We start from the raw sequence: 16562 nt of genomic DNA on the forward strand, positions 1-16562 counted from the left end.
AGTTGTGGTTGTTAAAATACTTGCAAGGATCTTAGCAAACTGTCTCCTAACAATATCTGAATTTCAAAATGATTTTCGACCTCCTAGAGCAGGGGTCCTCAAACTTACCCGGCTTTGGGCCGGATGCCCGCAGCGCCGATTGCGTGGTGGCCCGGAGGGTGGGGGACCGCGCGCGGAGGCGTGCAGCTGTCTGCGCCCATGCACAAACACTATTTCTGACACACTCCCGACCTGGAAAGCACCGGAAATAGCTTGTGCGCATTTGCAGAAGCCCCCTCCAACCCGGAAGTACACTGGAAATGATGTTTGCACATGCGCACAAGCTATTTCCGTTGCTTTTCTGGGTCGGAAGTCGGCAGCCCCGCCGCGCTGGTAAGAGCAGGCGGCAGCAGCGGGTGGCGGGGGTCCCCGGGGGCCGCATAAAAGAGCCTCGGGGGCCATATGTGGCCGCCGGGCCCGTAGTCTGGGGACCCCTGTTCTAGAGGGACAGTGGACATGATTTTGACCGCTCAACAGCTTCAAGAAAAATGCAGAGAGGAAAACCAACCCCTGCATTATGGCATTTATTGACCTGACTAAGGCCTTCAACACTGTAAATTGTATGCCCTGAGGACCAGGCATCCCCAAATTTCGGCCCTCCAGATGTTTGGGACTACAATTCCCATCTTTCCCAACCACTGGTCCTGTTAGCTAGGGATCATGGGAGTTGTAGGCCAAAACATCTGGAGGTCCGCAGTTTGGGGACGCTTGCTGTGGACTGTCCTTCTAAAAATTGGCTCCTCCAAGATAATATGACAGCAACAATCGCAGATAACAATGGCTCTCAAAGTGAATCATTCACAGTGGACTCAGGTGTTAAACAGGGTTGTGTTATCGCCCCAACTCTATTTATTATTTTCATCACCATGATCCTACACTTTGTCAAAGGGAAACTCCCCATCAGAGTAGAAATCATATATCGAACAGAGGGAAAGCTCTTTAATTTGAGTAGGCTGAAAACAGAGTAAGGTTACCACAACTTCTGTCATAGAGCTTCAGTACCGTGTTTTCCCTATTTTTTATTTATTTTTTTATTATTACGGTTCTTGACCAGCACACATAAATATGCGATACATAGAAACAATAAAAGAAAACAAGAATATCTAAAAATAGACAATAAGCATAAGTTTTAACAATTGGTTAAAATAAAACTAATTAAAAGGAGTATTACTACTTAGGGAGGTAGACTGCAGCAGTTAATATCACTGGATCCTCTTTAGCTAGTCCTGAAGATGTTCTGAGGATATTTGGACACTGCTAATTAGATTGGACCGAATTTTTATGGCTCTAGCACAGAATTTGGCTACCTTCGCTGACACATTAGGGTTAGCGTCGGAAAGAAGCCACTCTATATAGAAATTATCCGAGCGTCCAGGTAGCTCTGCCAGTATAGTGTGGATAAGCTCGCCTCGCACCTCCTCGTAGAAGCAGCATCGCAGAAGTATATGGCCGATAGATTCCATTTCTCCTGATCCGCACAGGCAGCATCTCTCACATAAAGGGATCCGTTTGTACTTCCCTTGGAGAACTGCTGAAGGCATTATGCGGTTACGGGCCAAAGTGAATGCTCTTCTATGAGAGGGTATTTCCAGGTGGAATAAATATCTGGCTGGGCGGGCCAAGTATCTCCTTTCCTCCTCAATTAGAAAGTGAGGTACTTTACTTAAATCCTTCTGTCTTTCTATATCTATAATCCTCTGTTTAATAAGGGTCTTTGCTGTATTAAGATCATGTGACATAAGGCTGGATGGATTGAGGCCTATACTCAGCATCTTATTCACTATGGTCTTGCTCCAGAGGGATTGATAGTTATCTTTCACTAGCAACAGAAGTAGGCCCTGAGGATTCATGTTAAGTTTCAGCCATAGATTACAAGCCTGCATCCACACTCTGGCCTCCACAGAGATCAGGCCCCGTTTGACACACACGGGGGCATTTGTAAGGCCGCTCTAAGGAATTTGGACTGCACTCTTTCAGCTGTCGTCAGATTAGGTGGCGGGATGTTAAGGTTGGCCCCAAAAAGCAGCTGGGCCATCACCTTAGCTTCATACAGTTTTAAAGCCGCAGGAATATACTGTCCCCCCTTTGTTCTAAGAAAGCTTAGAATAGCTGTAGAAGATTTGTGGGCTGCTGTTACTGACTATATTAAGTGGGCTTTCTTTAGCCCTTTATCGTGAAAGACGACGCCTAGATATTTTAGGCAGTGGACCTGTTCGATTTTCTGGCCGCTTATGCTCCATGTATGGTTCTTAGGGCGTTTGGCGAAAGACATTATTTTTGTCTTTTGATAATTGATAGTGAGATGGGCTTCTGTACAGTATTCCGCTAATGATCATAGTGCCCTCCGTAGCCCAATTGGGGTCCTCGATAAGACCAGAGCATCATCCGCGTATAGAAGAATAGATATGTGTTTATCTGCCAATTTAGGAGAGTGAAACTGTGGCCCTTTTACTTTTGATACAATGTCATTTATATAGTAGTTGAACAGAAGAGGAGCTAGCACACAACCCTGTTTGACACCTCGCTGAGTTGGTATCCGTTGTGTTAGTTGGCCCTGGGGGGAACAGCGGATCCGAAGATAGGTGTTCGTGTATAATAGTCTTATCAGATGAAAAAGGCGTTGATCTATTGAAGAAGATTTTAGCTTCTCCCAGAGTTTGGTTCTTGAAATAGAGTCGAAAGCCATCTTTAAGTTGATGAAAGCTGCATATGTTGCAGAAGATTTATTGGCTTTATACTTTCCTACAAGATGTTGGAGGATCAAACAATGGTCAACAGTGGCTCGCCCTTTTCGGAAGCCTGCCTGTTCATCTGCTATTAAGGATTCCATCTCAAGCCAGTCTAGCAGTTTATCTTTGAGGTGCAGGGCATACAATTTGCTCACAATGTTAAGTAGGCTAATGGGTCTATAATTGCCTGGGTCTGACTTGCTTCCTTTTTTGTAGATGGGGATTATTATGGCCATCCCCCAATCTTTTGGAACGTGGCCCGTCTTGTCGATGTATGTGAACAGGGATGCCAAGGCCGGGCACCACCACTCTTTGTTTTCCTTAATGAGCTCAAGCGGAATTAAATCTTCACCTGGTGCTTTCCCTGTTCTAGATCTGGATAGTAGTGACTGGATATCCGTCGTGCTGACCGGGTTCCAGCTTGGGAGATCCAACATAATAGATGTGTCCCACATCTCTACGCAGTCTGAGCTTTCATACATTTGCCTGAAGTGACGCTCCCACTCCACAGGTGAAATTAGTTGTTCGGGCATTGTAGGACTGCACTTGCTGCTGGACACCATTTTCCAAAATAGTGACCAATTTTTCTCTTTCGTTGCTTGAATGAGCCGGGCCCACATAGCCATCATTGCCTCTTTCTTTTTCTGTTTTAAGATACTTTTATAGTGCTTTTTAAGTTCATAAATTTGCATGGTGGCCATGTTTGATGTTATTGATTTATTAGCTTTAAAGTTTGAATATGCCCTCATAAGGGCTTCTTTGGCCATAATACAATCGATGTCGAACCAGGGGCGGAAAATCGGAGCATTGATTTTTGCGGTGCGTGAAACATCACTACCTAAGTAGGGTAATAGTTCACGTACCAAGGATTCATAGGCTCTTACTGGGTTATGTTCTTGTCTTGTTGACATCATTTGCTGTCTTAGCCTAATATTAGGTTTGTTGGCAAGGACTTGCTTTAGTTGGAAGTCTAGTCTTTCTGTCCACTTTTTCCTGCGTTTGATTTCCATTTGTGGTCGTTGAGTTGTTGCGAGACATGTCTCTGGGGTAAGCCTAGGCATATTAACAGTCATCTGGAGATAAATTGGAAGGTGATCACTGTCGATATATGGGAGTACCCTGAAATTTTCCAACTTTGCCAGTAAGGCCCCCGAGATGGCAAAGTAGTCCAAAATAGAGGCTCTGTTCCCAGAGAGGTGGGTGTATTCACCGGGGTAATCGGATGGAAAGGAACCATTTACAATATAAAGGTTCAATTTGTATGTTGTCATTGCCAGGTGTAGACCTGCCGAGTTTGCCTTGGTATCCTTGCAGTTCCTATTCAGGAGCTTGTTAGGAAGATCTTGGGCCACGTCAGGAGGGAGTAGCTGATATTTATTGTACAGTGAGTCATCAGACTTTGCCATCCTAGCACTGAAGTCGCCCCCAATTATTACTTGGAAGTTGGGTAGGGTTAGGGTTAGATCGGATATATATTGTTCTAATACGGTCCAAGTTGATTTGATGTCATCCTTTAGATACTGCGGCGGTAGATATACATTAATTATTAGCAATGCGAGCTCCTTATATTGTAGGCTGATTGCTAGAGCTATTTGTTGGCATGCTGGTAGTGGCATGATATCCGCCTGCAGTGCGGTAGAGACCAGGGTGACTATGCCCCCTTTGGCCCTACCCTGTCTGGTCCCGGCTAGGGCCCGTATCCCATACGAGTTAAATCCACTAAGGTGCACGTCTTCTGTGGCCCAAGTTTCCTGAAGAAGTATTATATCAAATTTTGATAAAAAATCAGAACACTCCACATTCCTGGTCCTATTCCAACCTGCCATATTCCACGAGATAAATTGAAGAGTATGCTGGTCAGCCGTCTGTCTAATGCTTGGGATATGAGATAAAACTATAGGAGCTCTTGTCCCTTCTTTTTCCGCTTCTGGCATTATTGTTGTATTCCGTGCTGAGTTTTCACTCATAGAAGGTATCGTTATTGGGCTTATTGTGGCTTCAGTCCTCTTTCCCATATCCTGTACTATCTGATGCCCATCCTCTAGCAGTGCGACATAATGCTTATCTGGTGATTTCGCAGGAGGTAGGGGCCAGGAAAGGGTGTCTATAATATTGGATAGGTCTTGAATTTTTGAATTTTGGGAACTGTCTAGGGCTAGTGGCCAATGATTCTTTAGGATGGTAAGATCAGGTATATTTATATTGAAATGGGGTGAAATAACAGAACCCTTTATATTAGGGGATGATTTGGTATTTGGGTTTTTCCAGCAGGACCTCCTATCGCCGTGCCCGTCTTTCAATCTTCCGCCTGTATAACATCTAGTGATCCTAAATTATCCACGAAGATTGAGCCATTCCCGACCGTTGGTACAGCTATTTCGACTTGGTGCATTATTGTTTGGGGTATTGTGGGGGGTGCTGTAGAGCCCATTTCCTCTGGGGACAAAAATCGACTTAATGTCCATTCCTCATTGGTTAGTGGTTTTGTAGTGTGTGTTGCGAGGTTAAATTCCAAAGGAGCAGGCAAGACTAGGAGAGGTATGGCTTTTCTTATAGTTGATAGTCTTGCTATTAACGCATCCTGGGATTGTTGTATTTGCTCCAGGGAGGCTATGAAGCGCTGCTCATACTCGTTGTTGGTATCTTCCTCTGATTCAATGGGCCGTGGTGTAATTTTTTGGTGCTTAGCTGTTTGTGTACCGTCTTTTTCTGCCTCTGATTGAAGCGGCATACAGTTATCGGCGTTGGTATACTTTACCAGTTTTATATTTTCCCTATCACACCTGCGAGTTTCCATAAGGGGTGAAGGGCTGCCGAAATCTTCGAACAGACGTGTCGGCCACAGTCCAGCTCTTTTGAGCTTATCCTTGTTGGCTAAAATCAGTTTGGTTGTGGGCCAATCCTTAAATGTCACCACGGCTCTGTTTCGGTCATTATCAAAAGGTAGAAATTCAACATTGATAATGTTTCCTGCTGAAACTAGACCTCTCATAACTAAATCAATTTTCTTGAGAGTGTAAGTTCTCTGCTGTGCAAGCGTAGGGAGGCCTCTGGGAATGAGCAAAGGAAAGATGACCAGTTTTTGTTTGTTTAGGATTAAATTCTGGTTATTTCGGATTAACTTTTTGCAAGTTTCTTGTTTTGGATCCAAGAATTCCTTTGGTTTTTCTGAGGTTCCACTAGGGGGCGGTTGCTGTTCTGCTACCGGTAAGTATTGTGACCTAGCCCCTTGATGGTTTTTTAGTCTGCTAGGGCAGTGGTTCCCAACAGGTGGTCCGGGGACCCCCAGGGGTCCGCGAGCTATGCCAGGGGGGTCCTCAAGATCCTATTAGAATAAAAAATATATTAAATATATTTCGTATGATAACAGATTTTTTGTTTTGGCCACTTCCAGCATGAGCAGAGTCTAGCGCAAAACTAGAATTAGAAAGAGGCAGTAGTTCTGCTGTATGCCGCAAGGACTACAAGAAACTTGGAGATAAGGCAATGAAAAAGATCCTTCCATTTGCAACCACATATCGGTGTGAGCAAGCATTTTCTTCCCTGTGTTTCATGAAAAACAAATATAGGAATCGGCTCGACATGCGGTCGGATTTCAGAGTGAAAGTTTCAAGTTTGGAACCTAATATTTCAGAAATAATGGACTCAAAGGACAGATTTAACTCATCTCATTAAGAACTGAAAATTAAAACTAACTGTATACTGATGGAGTACTCTGTTGTAACTGTAAAAAACGTATAAATATAAAATATAAAAAGACTCTTAATTTGGCTCTCACTTTTTAATTTTAGGATTAGGAATTAATGGGGGTCCTTGTCACAATAGCGGCTCGATGAGGGGTCCTCGAGAAAATTTTGTTGGGAACCCCTGTGCTAGGGCTTTGGCTTTGGCTCTTATCTTGGGCTATTAAAAGGTTGGTAGGAATCTTTGTATTGGAGCATTCCAAAAGTTTAAAAAGTTTCGAAAAGTTCATTGTCCTAGTCCGTGTATATAGCTTTGCCTTTCGTCCAGTTTTAATATTCTTGGGTTTCTTTCCCTTGTTCTTAGGGCACTTCTCCTTTAAGGAGGAATACTTGGAGGCAGGTATTTTTCTCTCCTGTCCTGATTTAGTTCTAGTTGATTTTCTGTTTCCCACATCAGGCAGTTTTATTTCCATTTGGCAAGTTGCTGACTACTTTGTAGGGTTGAGAGTCTTCATTTCTCGTCGTTAGCTCCACCAAAGAGGTGAGCAAACCCAAACATTCAGAAAGGAAGTCTTTAATAGGGCCCAGTTCTTTGCTTATCTGTATCTGATGTTCCTTTAGCAAGTCTTTATATAGGCCTGATAGGACATAATAATAGCTATCCACGTCCAGATGTTGTGCTCTCGTGTTATTCTCCCACTCTTCTGATGCAGTCCAGGTAGGGGGCCCCACCTTCTCTCTGGGTGTTGATGACTGGGTGGGCTCAGTTGTCCTAATTATTAGATTACCCCCTTGTGACTCCTGATCCCGTTCTTGTTGGACCTCTAGGCCATCATTTTCTGCAGTTGCTAATTTTAGCTCAGTTGCTAAATCAACTCCCTCCCCTCCTTTGTTTGTCTCCATGTCCTTCCCATGCCAGGTGTGGTCAATGGACCACTTGTGAATGAGCGGGTTCTCCAAGCTTTTAGCATTGTCTGCTATGGGTTTAAAATAATATGGGATTTTAGCCTGCTTCCCCCTTGTGGGGTGGTCAGCCGTTTGCATAAGGGGGATTCCAAGTTCTTTGTAGTTCTGCCTGGTGAGCACCATCCCCTTTGAGTTTAGCCAGATTAGGTTGTTTTATCCTTGTTCGGAGGAGTTCCCTGGAGAGTTTTGACAAGTTTTGGCTAGGTTCCAAGGGTGTATCGGGAGGTTTTAGTAAGACCTCAAAGGAAGGGCAGGAACTCCGTTAGTCACCCCCAACACTTCCCGGAATCCTTATCAGGCTGTGATATAGGCTATTATCCCAGAGGTTTACTTTTAAACACTCTTACTCACTCGGTTAAAGCTCACAGCAGGTTTTCTTCCTCTGGAAACAGAGTCAAAACTTCCTAGGCTTGGAAACTTTTGTAATCCTGTGAGATTAAGATCCAGGAGGACTAAAAACTACTTAAAATCTTGATTGAAGGCAGACGAGGTTAACTAGGCTGCTTTCCTCCAACCGCCATCTTCATTATGGGAGGAGTGGGTCTCACCTAACATGGCAGCCATGCTCTCAGGTGGACATGCATTCGTGTTTTCCCTATTTTAAGAGACCATCTTATATTTATTTTCCTCAAAAAAAATAAGCCTGTGGCTTATTTTCGGGGGTGTCTTATTTTTATTATTATTAAGCAATCTTTTATTAAGCAATTTAGACCCCTTGGGGGAGGCCGAGGCCTCCCCCCACACCTTTTTGAAAGGCTCGCCGGAAGCCTCAGCTCCAGAAGCAGCAACTCTTGCTCCTCCCCTGCCTCTGCCCTGCCAGGCCCTTTCGGGTGCCGGCGAGGCAGGCGATGGCGGCCATGGCAGCGCTGAGTTCCGAGTGGCTGGAGGTCTCTGATGGCCTGACCCTGAGCCCGGATTCGGAGGACAGCCAGCCGGGCCAGGCAGAGGCGAGGCCACTGCTCGCCCCTGCGGGCTGTGGAGGAGGCTGGGCAGGGACAGCCGGAGCCCAGCCGGCCAGCAGCAGTGGGAGTAGGAGGCAGGTGCCTGGAACCAGCGGCTGCTGCAGCACCAACAAAGTGTGCAGCAGCGCTGTGCGCCCCGAGCCAGCGGGACCCAGCAGCAGCGCTGTCCTCCTCCTCCTCCTCCTCCTTCTCCTGCTGCTTCTGCCCAGCTGTCCTCGCCCGGCTTCCTCCGCAGCCCCCAGGGGCAAGCAGCGGCCTCACCTCCGCCTGGCCCAGCAGCAGCAGTGGGAGGATGAGGACAGCACTGCCGCTGGGGTGCGCGGCGCTGCTGCACACTTTGTCGGCACTGCAGCAGCTGCTGGTTCCGGGTGCCTGCCTCCTCCTCCTGTGGCCGGCGCTGCTGCTGCTGGCTCGGCACTCTCCTTCAGCGTGGCGTAGCACTGCAGCAGCCGTTCCGGGCGCCGACCCAGCAGGCCTCCTCCTCCTCCTGCCGTGGCCGGCGTGCTGGGGCGCTTGGCGGTATGTCTTATTTTCGGGGTATGTCTTATATTTCGCAAATGCTTTAAAAGCCTGCTACGGCTTATTTTATGACTACGTCTTAAAATAGGGGAAACACGGTATGTTGATGACTATGTAATGTGTGCACACTCAGAGGATGACCTCCAAGCCATCCTAAATATCTTCGCAGAAGCTTACAAAAAGCTTGGCCAATTGTTCAACATTCAAAAGACCAGAGTGCTGCACCAACAAGCACAAAACAACCCGACTGCAGCACCACAAATCCAACTGAATGGTGTAACGCTGGAAAGTATTGATCACTTTTCCCACCTGGGCAGTTATCTTTCCAGAAGGGCCGAAATTGATGCCGAAACCCAGCATCGCCTGAGCTCTGCGACTGCAGCTTTCTCCCAATTGAAGTGCAGAGTGTTTGAAGACTGGGACATTTGTAGGGAAACCAAAATGCTTGTTTACAAAGCTATTGTACTACCAATCTTACTCCACAGTCACTTATAGACTCACTGTTAAAGACCGTGTTCATGAAAGACAATCTTACTCGGCTACAAGTGATCGAAGAAGAAGAAGAAGAAGAAGAAGGAGGAGGAGGAGGAGGGCAGGAATATGTTTTAATAATCCAATATACAGACTTTGCAGTGATAAGCAGATACATTTATCTGATTACCAATTTTTGTACACAATGCTTAAACTGAATTGTTTAACTGGCTGACAGATTAGGACCCTAATAAAAACTTGCAGAAAGGGCAGCTGTGTTAGTTTGTTGCAACAAAAAATGTAATATGGATTTTCCAGAAAGTTTTTGGCTGCCCTAAATTAACTGAGATCTCATTTGTCATGTTTATTTCACTTACATGTTAATACACCGAAAAAGTATGTCATGTCAATGTTTTGTGCTGAATCAACATCTCAATTTCCCCCACCGCTACCAATGGCCAAAAGTAATTGTACTGAACTACTTTGTAAGGGGGGGAGGGAAATCAAGTACACAAAGGGCAGTTTAAATGTTATATTAAAAAAAATGCAAAGCTTTAGTTAGAATTTATTTTTATTAGAACATCTATAAATATTTCAAGATGTGACAACTCAATAGCATGAACTTCCTTTACATAATTTAGACTGGGGGTGTGGAGTGTTATCGTATTAATTTTAACATGCCTGAAGAGCTGCTTGCATATGCACTCCCTGGGAATAGTCTTCAGGAAAAAAAGTTAATTATAACTTTGATTTTACATTTGACTAGCAAGCCATTCCAGCTGCCCAATTTGACGTTTACAGTATTCATTTTTTATATAATATTAACTAATATTATGAAACAATGCATTTTTTAAAATACTCTGACAAGGCATAACGACAGGTTCCTATGCTGCAAGAACTGCTGGTTCTTAGAACCTGGGGTCATTCAACAAAGCTGAACACTGGAAGATTAAAGGCAGATAAAACTATGGGATTCCCAACCACAACATGTTGTGATGGTCACTAACTAAGACAGCCTTATCTCCATGAATTGTCTTTCAAATCCATCAATGGCTACTAGCTGTTTTATTTCATTTTCTCTGTGACATTTCAGCCATCAAAAAACTCTCACACATATGGATGGAAGACTTTCTACAAGTGTTACTAAGTGGGAATTTCTCTTTCGACTCCAGGATTTTGATTGGAGCATTTTTATTTTATTTTTTTTCCTTAATTATCCAATAAGTTAGGAAGAAGCATGGGGGAGAGCTGGAGCGTTAAAGTTCTTTTCATTTCTGAGCTGGGATGAGGTTGTCAATACACTGGCCTTTCTCAAGGCATTTCTCCATTTCGATCAGCAGCTTCACCCCATCAACCACCATCTGTAACATCTCCACCTCGGAGAACCCAAGGCGGCCGGCGTTAGAGACATCAAACATGCCTCACATCGCAGATGTGTCCACACCACCTGTGCCCCGTTTCTGCAGCCTCAGCTTCTTGAGGACATTGCCAAATTTCTCATGCTTGCCAAGGTTGGGTAGCTTAATGTGCACTCCGGCACGGAGGCCTGTGCTGAGGTTGGATGGAAAGGTCAAGATGTAGCCCAGGTGAGGGTTCCACATGAATTCGTAGTTTTTGGATTTGAAGCAGTTTTCAATCTGTGTTAGCCCAGTACAGAAGTGGGTGGAAACTTCCTTCATATTTCCACCTTTCTGCATAGAAATAACTCTAAGGTGATCTTCCTTGTTGATCCACACAAGGAATGTCTTGTTGTCATTGTGCCAGATGCCCCTGCCATCAGGCCAGTCACATGCCAATCCGGAGGCTAACAGCAGAAGAGAGACCGGCTTGTCAAAGAGGAAGTGATCATCAATGAGCTGCTGCTGTTCCGCATCTGTCATGTTTTTCAGAGCATAGTACCTCCCGTTCAGGTCCCCTTCCAGGCTAGCCAAAGCTTCCACGGGCAGCTTCTCAATACAGCCTCTCTCCCCAGCTGTAATGAGGCAGCAGGCAGAAGCCACGGGTGCTCCTACCAGTTTGGACACGTGAGCCCAGGACGTAGTTGGGGTCCAGATCGTCGCCACCCTGCAAGTTATCAGAATTGTGCTAGTCTGTAGGCTTCTAGCCTCCATGTCGGTCTTCAATAATGGGGTCAAGGAGTTCCTTATACAAGTTGTAGCATTCCTCATCACTGACTACACATCCTACTGTCATAATGTACGGGTGCCCTGGGTTGTCCACCCCGGTGATTCAAAACAGGTTGCCAGAGAGACTTCCGGTCCGCCGCACCAGCTAGAAGACGCAGGGACCTCGAGCTCCGAGGTCCCTGGCATCGCGGAGGGGGGGGGGAATCCGCAGGGCGAGCGGATTCCCCGAAAGAACCCCGGGAAGAGCGTCTCGGGGGCGCAGGTCCAGCAGAGCTCCGGTTCGCGATTCCTCCGCTGCCCAGGGAATCAGTAGAGCCCCTGAGAGCCAGCGGAGTGAAGAGTCGCGGGAGCCATTTTGGACGTCAGCTTACCTCCAAGAAGCGAAGCCTCAAGTCTTCTGTCTGCTAGCGGCGGATTCTTCCAAAGAAAACCCAAGGGGAAAAAAGTAAGTGGAACCCTTAATTGGAACTCTGAGATAAATTTGGCAACAATTTGGAAAAACAGGAGGAGATTTTAAAAAACGGAAGTCGATCTCTTCCTAATGGATAATCAGGAAGCGCAATAAATATTCCTAAGCCGAAAGGGAAACTGTTTGATTGTGGAACCCGAGAGAAAGAAAGACTTTGGCAACCCTTCTCAGCCCCCCCGGAGTCGGCACCCCTTGAGGACCAGCTATTAAGGAGGAAAGTGCTTTGACAGCTGTCAAAGGCTGTCAAAGCTGTTAAAAGACTAGACAAATCTATTAAATTGCTGTTGAATGGTATAATTTGCTACAAGAAGAAGTTAAATTTAAGTCAATCTGAATTAGGATTTGATATATGGAGAAGTTAAAGACAATGGGAAAGGACAGCCAAGATGTAGCAGGAAGGAAATTTCCAGTGCCTTTTGTCTCCTAATCTCCTGCCTGCTTGTGGTTAAGAGAAAGAATGAAAACAACTTATTCCTTAGCCTTCCAGGAGGCTGTGCTGAACTATCTGCATATACTGAAAGACATCCACAAGAAACTGCAACATTCCAGTTCATCATGTACAGAGACTGTGGTTCAAGATCAGGACTTAGAGGACAATTTTGAATGCGAGACCAAGATTAAGGAGCAAGAAATAGAGGACAATGTCGAAATTGAGTTGGATTATAAAAAACAGGTTCTGGATGATGCACAACAAGGACTTGAAAAGAAAGAAGATGAGGCCAATGAACAACAAAATGAAATGAAGATTCAAGAAAAGGAGGAGCCTGGAAGGACTGAAATTTGGAGACGTATGATTGAGGAGTGGGAAATGCAGAAGGGGGGGGGGACAGAGGCCTGGATTTGGAAATGGGAAAGATGTGGTGTGGGATGAGAATTCTAGTTAAGAGGTATTTAGGCTGGTTGAATAACGGTTTCTGAAATCCTGGCATGTTAAAGGAAATGTTTGGCCAATTGGGGGAAAGACATCGGGGGAGGGGGAAGGAGAGTGTTTAAAAGTATAATGTCAAGATTTTGATAGAGAAATGATTGTATATAATAACTGAATTTTCTGGAGGGAGAAAGAAGAATGGTTGGAGAAAGAAAATTTAGATTTGTATTAAATATTTTTATGTTTAGATAGGTGTCTGGGCAGAGAGCTACCTCTCTTCCTCTCTTTACTCGGAAGCACCTGGTGGCAGGGGGTGCTCTGAGGGGGGAGGAAGGGGTGGAGGGAAACCCAGACACAAAAATGGATCTCCTTTGGAAGGCCGCACCTCACGGGTTCCTCTCGTGGCAGGAGGGGACCCGTGGAGAGGGGGCACGAAGGAGGAGGAGGATAAAGTGATTATTTTAAGGAAAAGATTTTGAGTTAAGAATAGAAAATCCGCCATAATTATATTAAGAAACTAAGAAAACCAGGAAGAAGAAATTCGAGGAAGTCACAAATACAATGTTAAGAAAATAAGAATTGGAAAATTTATTTGTTTGTTTTATATGTGTGTGCTGAAGGATCAGCTGGGGGAAATCCAAACCTTAGTACTCCTCCGCCCCTGGCCTCCTGGTGGCAGGGGGGGCCGGGGCGGAGGGGGGAGGACAAACCCAGCCTTAAAATGGACCGCCTTTGACTCTCAACGCCTACGGGTCCTACTGGTGGCAGAGGTGGACTGGTGGGGGGAGGGAGGATGGAGGGACGGAGTATATATATTATGTTTTGTCTTGTTTTTGTCTATATTAAAATCAATAAAAATTATTATTAAAAAAAATCAAAACAGGTTGCCAGGGAAGGGAAGCCCACTCCCCTATGCCCAGCATAAGCTGTGAGCTAAATAGCTTCCCTGCCAGCCCCCAGGAAACTAGTAAAAAATTTGTAGGTGAGTAACTTTTGAAAGCTTATATACAAGGTGTCACAGAGGAGGCGCTGCGACTACTCTAGAGTAACGACTCTCCAAACCGTTGCCTTTTCATGCTTTTATTGTGTGCAGGCTATTTACAGTGCTAGAGCTGTACAAGATACATGTTCTCAGTCTGGGTCAGAACCCTGGAATGGCGCTTCCCGCGTTTTCTTCCAACATAAGAGTCTGGGCACCCCACATCTCCTTCCGCGTTTCCTCCTGCGTAATTCCGGAACCGGAGGGAAAGAGGGTCTCCTTTCCCTGTTTTCCTTCTCCCCCCTTTCCCCCGCTCTCTCTTCCTCTCTCACGTGCAACAGAGGCTCTGCTATCCTGCCAGAGCTCTGTCCCCTACTTCCTCCTTCCCCACCGGACTCTTCTCCCTCCCCACTGGCGCTGCTGCTGGTGGAGGAACTACTCCTCAGGATGGAAGGGGGGTCTCTGTACCTTTTGTCCCTTACACAAGGCTTTACCAAATGCAGCTTCTGCCTACTTCTTTCTGAGCCAACTGAAAGAAGCTCAAGTACAAATGGCATTTTTCTACTTGGAGAATAAGCCTTCCAGCAAACACTATTCATTATCTGAATAGAAATAACCAGCATTTAGAATTCAGAGCAAAACATTCTGCCCTGAAGGTACACATTAACCCAGCATGAGTTTAAGGCACTAAAAAGACAAAAATCACTCTTAAAGCAAAGCTCTTTGAATTTCTTTGAAGTGTAGATAATTTGAATTGGAATAATTTAAAGATGATTTTTGGAAATTTAAAAACTACTCAAAGCGAATGAGAAGTTAACTTGGCGGCAAGCGGTCCCAATCATAATTGCTCCTCTTTTTTATGGAACTACCTTTTAAAACATTGCATACTGTAGCATAAAGCCCATGAGCTAGATAATCCTCGTTCAGATCTGACCTTGGTCATAAACTTATTTAGTGGCCCTGGCCCTGGGCATGGAACACTAAGCCTCAGCACCCTATCTGCAATATGAGAGCGTCACTTCTGCCTTGCCTTGCAGGGCTGATGAAGGGGTTACTTAGATACTGATGCCATGATTTTCTTAAAAGTTAGCCCACAAATCCATTAAACAAATAAAAATAATTTAATAGCTGTTAATTGAGTAGGTACTTAATGTAGCAGAAAGAAAATAAACACATGTAAAGACCATTCCAGTGGAAAATCAGCAGCTTTCTCGAGATTTAAGGGAAATAATCAGAGTTCACATAGCGTAAACATTGCAATGTGTATCTGAAATATTATATTCTTCGCAAACACAAAATGCAGCCCAGCTTTCCATATGCTAGATCCCAGTAGGGACAGTCTAGTATTTATATAGATTCAGTGGAGAATCGCCTAAAACATTAACTCAGATAACTTTAAGTTCAACAAGTAGGATCTTAATTTGTTTTTATTCTAAAGAAAAGTAAAAACTTTTCTATTTTTTTCCTAAAGAAAAGTAAAAAAAACCCTATAACTTCCGGTCTACCACCATTGCTGACCAGCGAGAGAATCTCAAGCTCTGAGATTCTCTAGCGCTGTGGGGGAGGGGGGAGCCGCGAGAGCGCCGCAGACCCCCCAAAAAAGCTTCAGATCAAGCATTATGGAGACGTGGGGACTCAGCAGCACCTTTTTCTGTCTCCTCCACTCCCCAGTACGCCCTATTAAGGGAGACGAGAGTGAGCGGAGTGGAGGCATGGTGCCTTGAGTTAATCTGCTACCCTCGCAACATGAAGCTCCGAGATGGCAGCCTGTGGAGCGGTGGATTTTTCCAGACTCAAAGGATTTGAAAACACTGGACAACGTGAGTAAAGGAAAAGGCTTTTAAAATGCTTAATTGAAAAGATTTGGACACGGGAGGAGATTAAAAAAGGAAGTCAATTTCCCCCATTGAGCAAATTGAGATGCAGTTAACTTGCCCGAAGCCGGGAAGCTGACACGAAGTTTTTAATTACCAAAAATCGGACTTAAAACTTTCCCCCTAAGGCAGGGTAAAGGGGAGAAAGGTTGAACTTTGCAAAATCCCTGTAAAGCTTCTTTAATTTGGTCTGGGGAAAGTCCCCCTGGAAGCTGAAGTCAGGTCCCTGGAGGGATCAGCGAGCTGCTATTATGACATCACAATAGGATGGAATTTGTTTATCTCTTTGAGGCTGAAAACTGACAACATTGAAGAGAGCAGCGTAAAATATAAGGTTGTGAATAAGTTTGAAAGATGCTCTTTTCATAAATGGATATATGTTTTAAGCAGGGTGGATTTGATTTAAATCAAACTGATTTAAATCACGATTTAAATCACGATTTAAATCACTAGTCAGTAAGGCTTGATTTAAATCATAGTTTTCTACATAAAGACTAATTTTTGCTGGTATAACTTTAATATGCAAGTAGATGAAGATTTTTAGAATAACAACTGTTCATATTAGTTTTTTATCCCCAGTTTAATAGGTTAATCATTCATATTTGGACAACTTTACTGTTGTACTTAGGAAGGAGAAAAATAATCATTACCTTAATAATAACAATTTATATAGATTTTTTCAACTGAAACAATAACATTACAGCATATGTTATTTGCTTAAACAAACATCCATGCTTGCAGGCCTGGCTCTACATGCAGGCTGGGTGGCGCAGGGCACCATGGCGCCGGCCCGCCAGGAGGGCGCCGCGAGCTGCGCCCACCTGCTGGCCGACCGGTCCGCCGCGCAGCTGCGCCTGCCCGCCCGCCGAGCAGCAGC

At 44.8% G+C, this 16562-nt stretch overlaps 1 protein-coding gene and 1 pseudogene across 2 annotated transcripts in view; both read right to left on the reverse strand.

The window, feature by feature from the left end:
- MAD1L1 (mitotic arrest deficient 1 like 1) overlaps positions 1-16562 on the reverse strand; it is a 482869-nt gene that overhangs the window by 416032 nt on the left and 50275 nt on the right. The window lies entirely within an intron of this gene.
- LOC148683722 (creatine kinase B-type pseudogene) lies at positions 10524-11696 on the reverse strand (annotated as a pseudogene).

The sequence above is a fragment of the Zootoca vivipara genome, chromosome 13 (assembly GCF_965207765.1).
Source record: "Zootoca vivipara chromosome 13, rZooViv2.hap1.1, whole genome shotgun sequence".
NCBI lineage: Eukaryota > Metazoa > Chordata > Lepidosauria > Squamata > Lacertidae > Zootoca > Zootoca vivipara.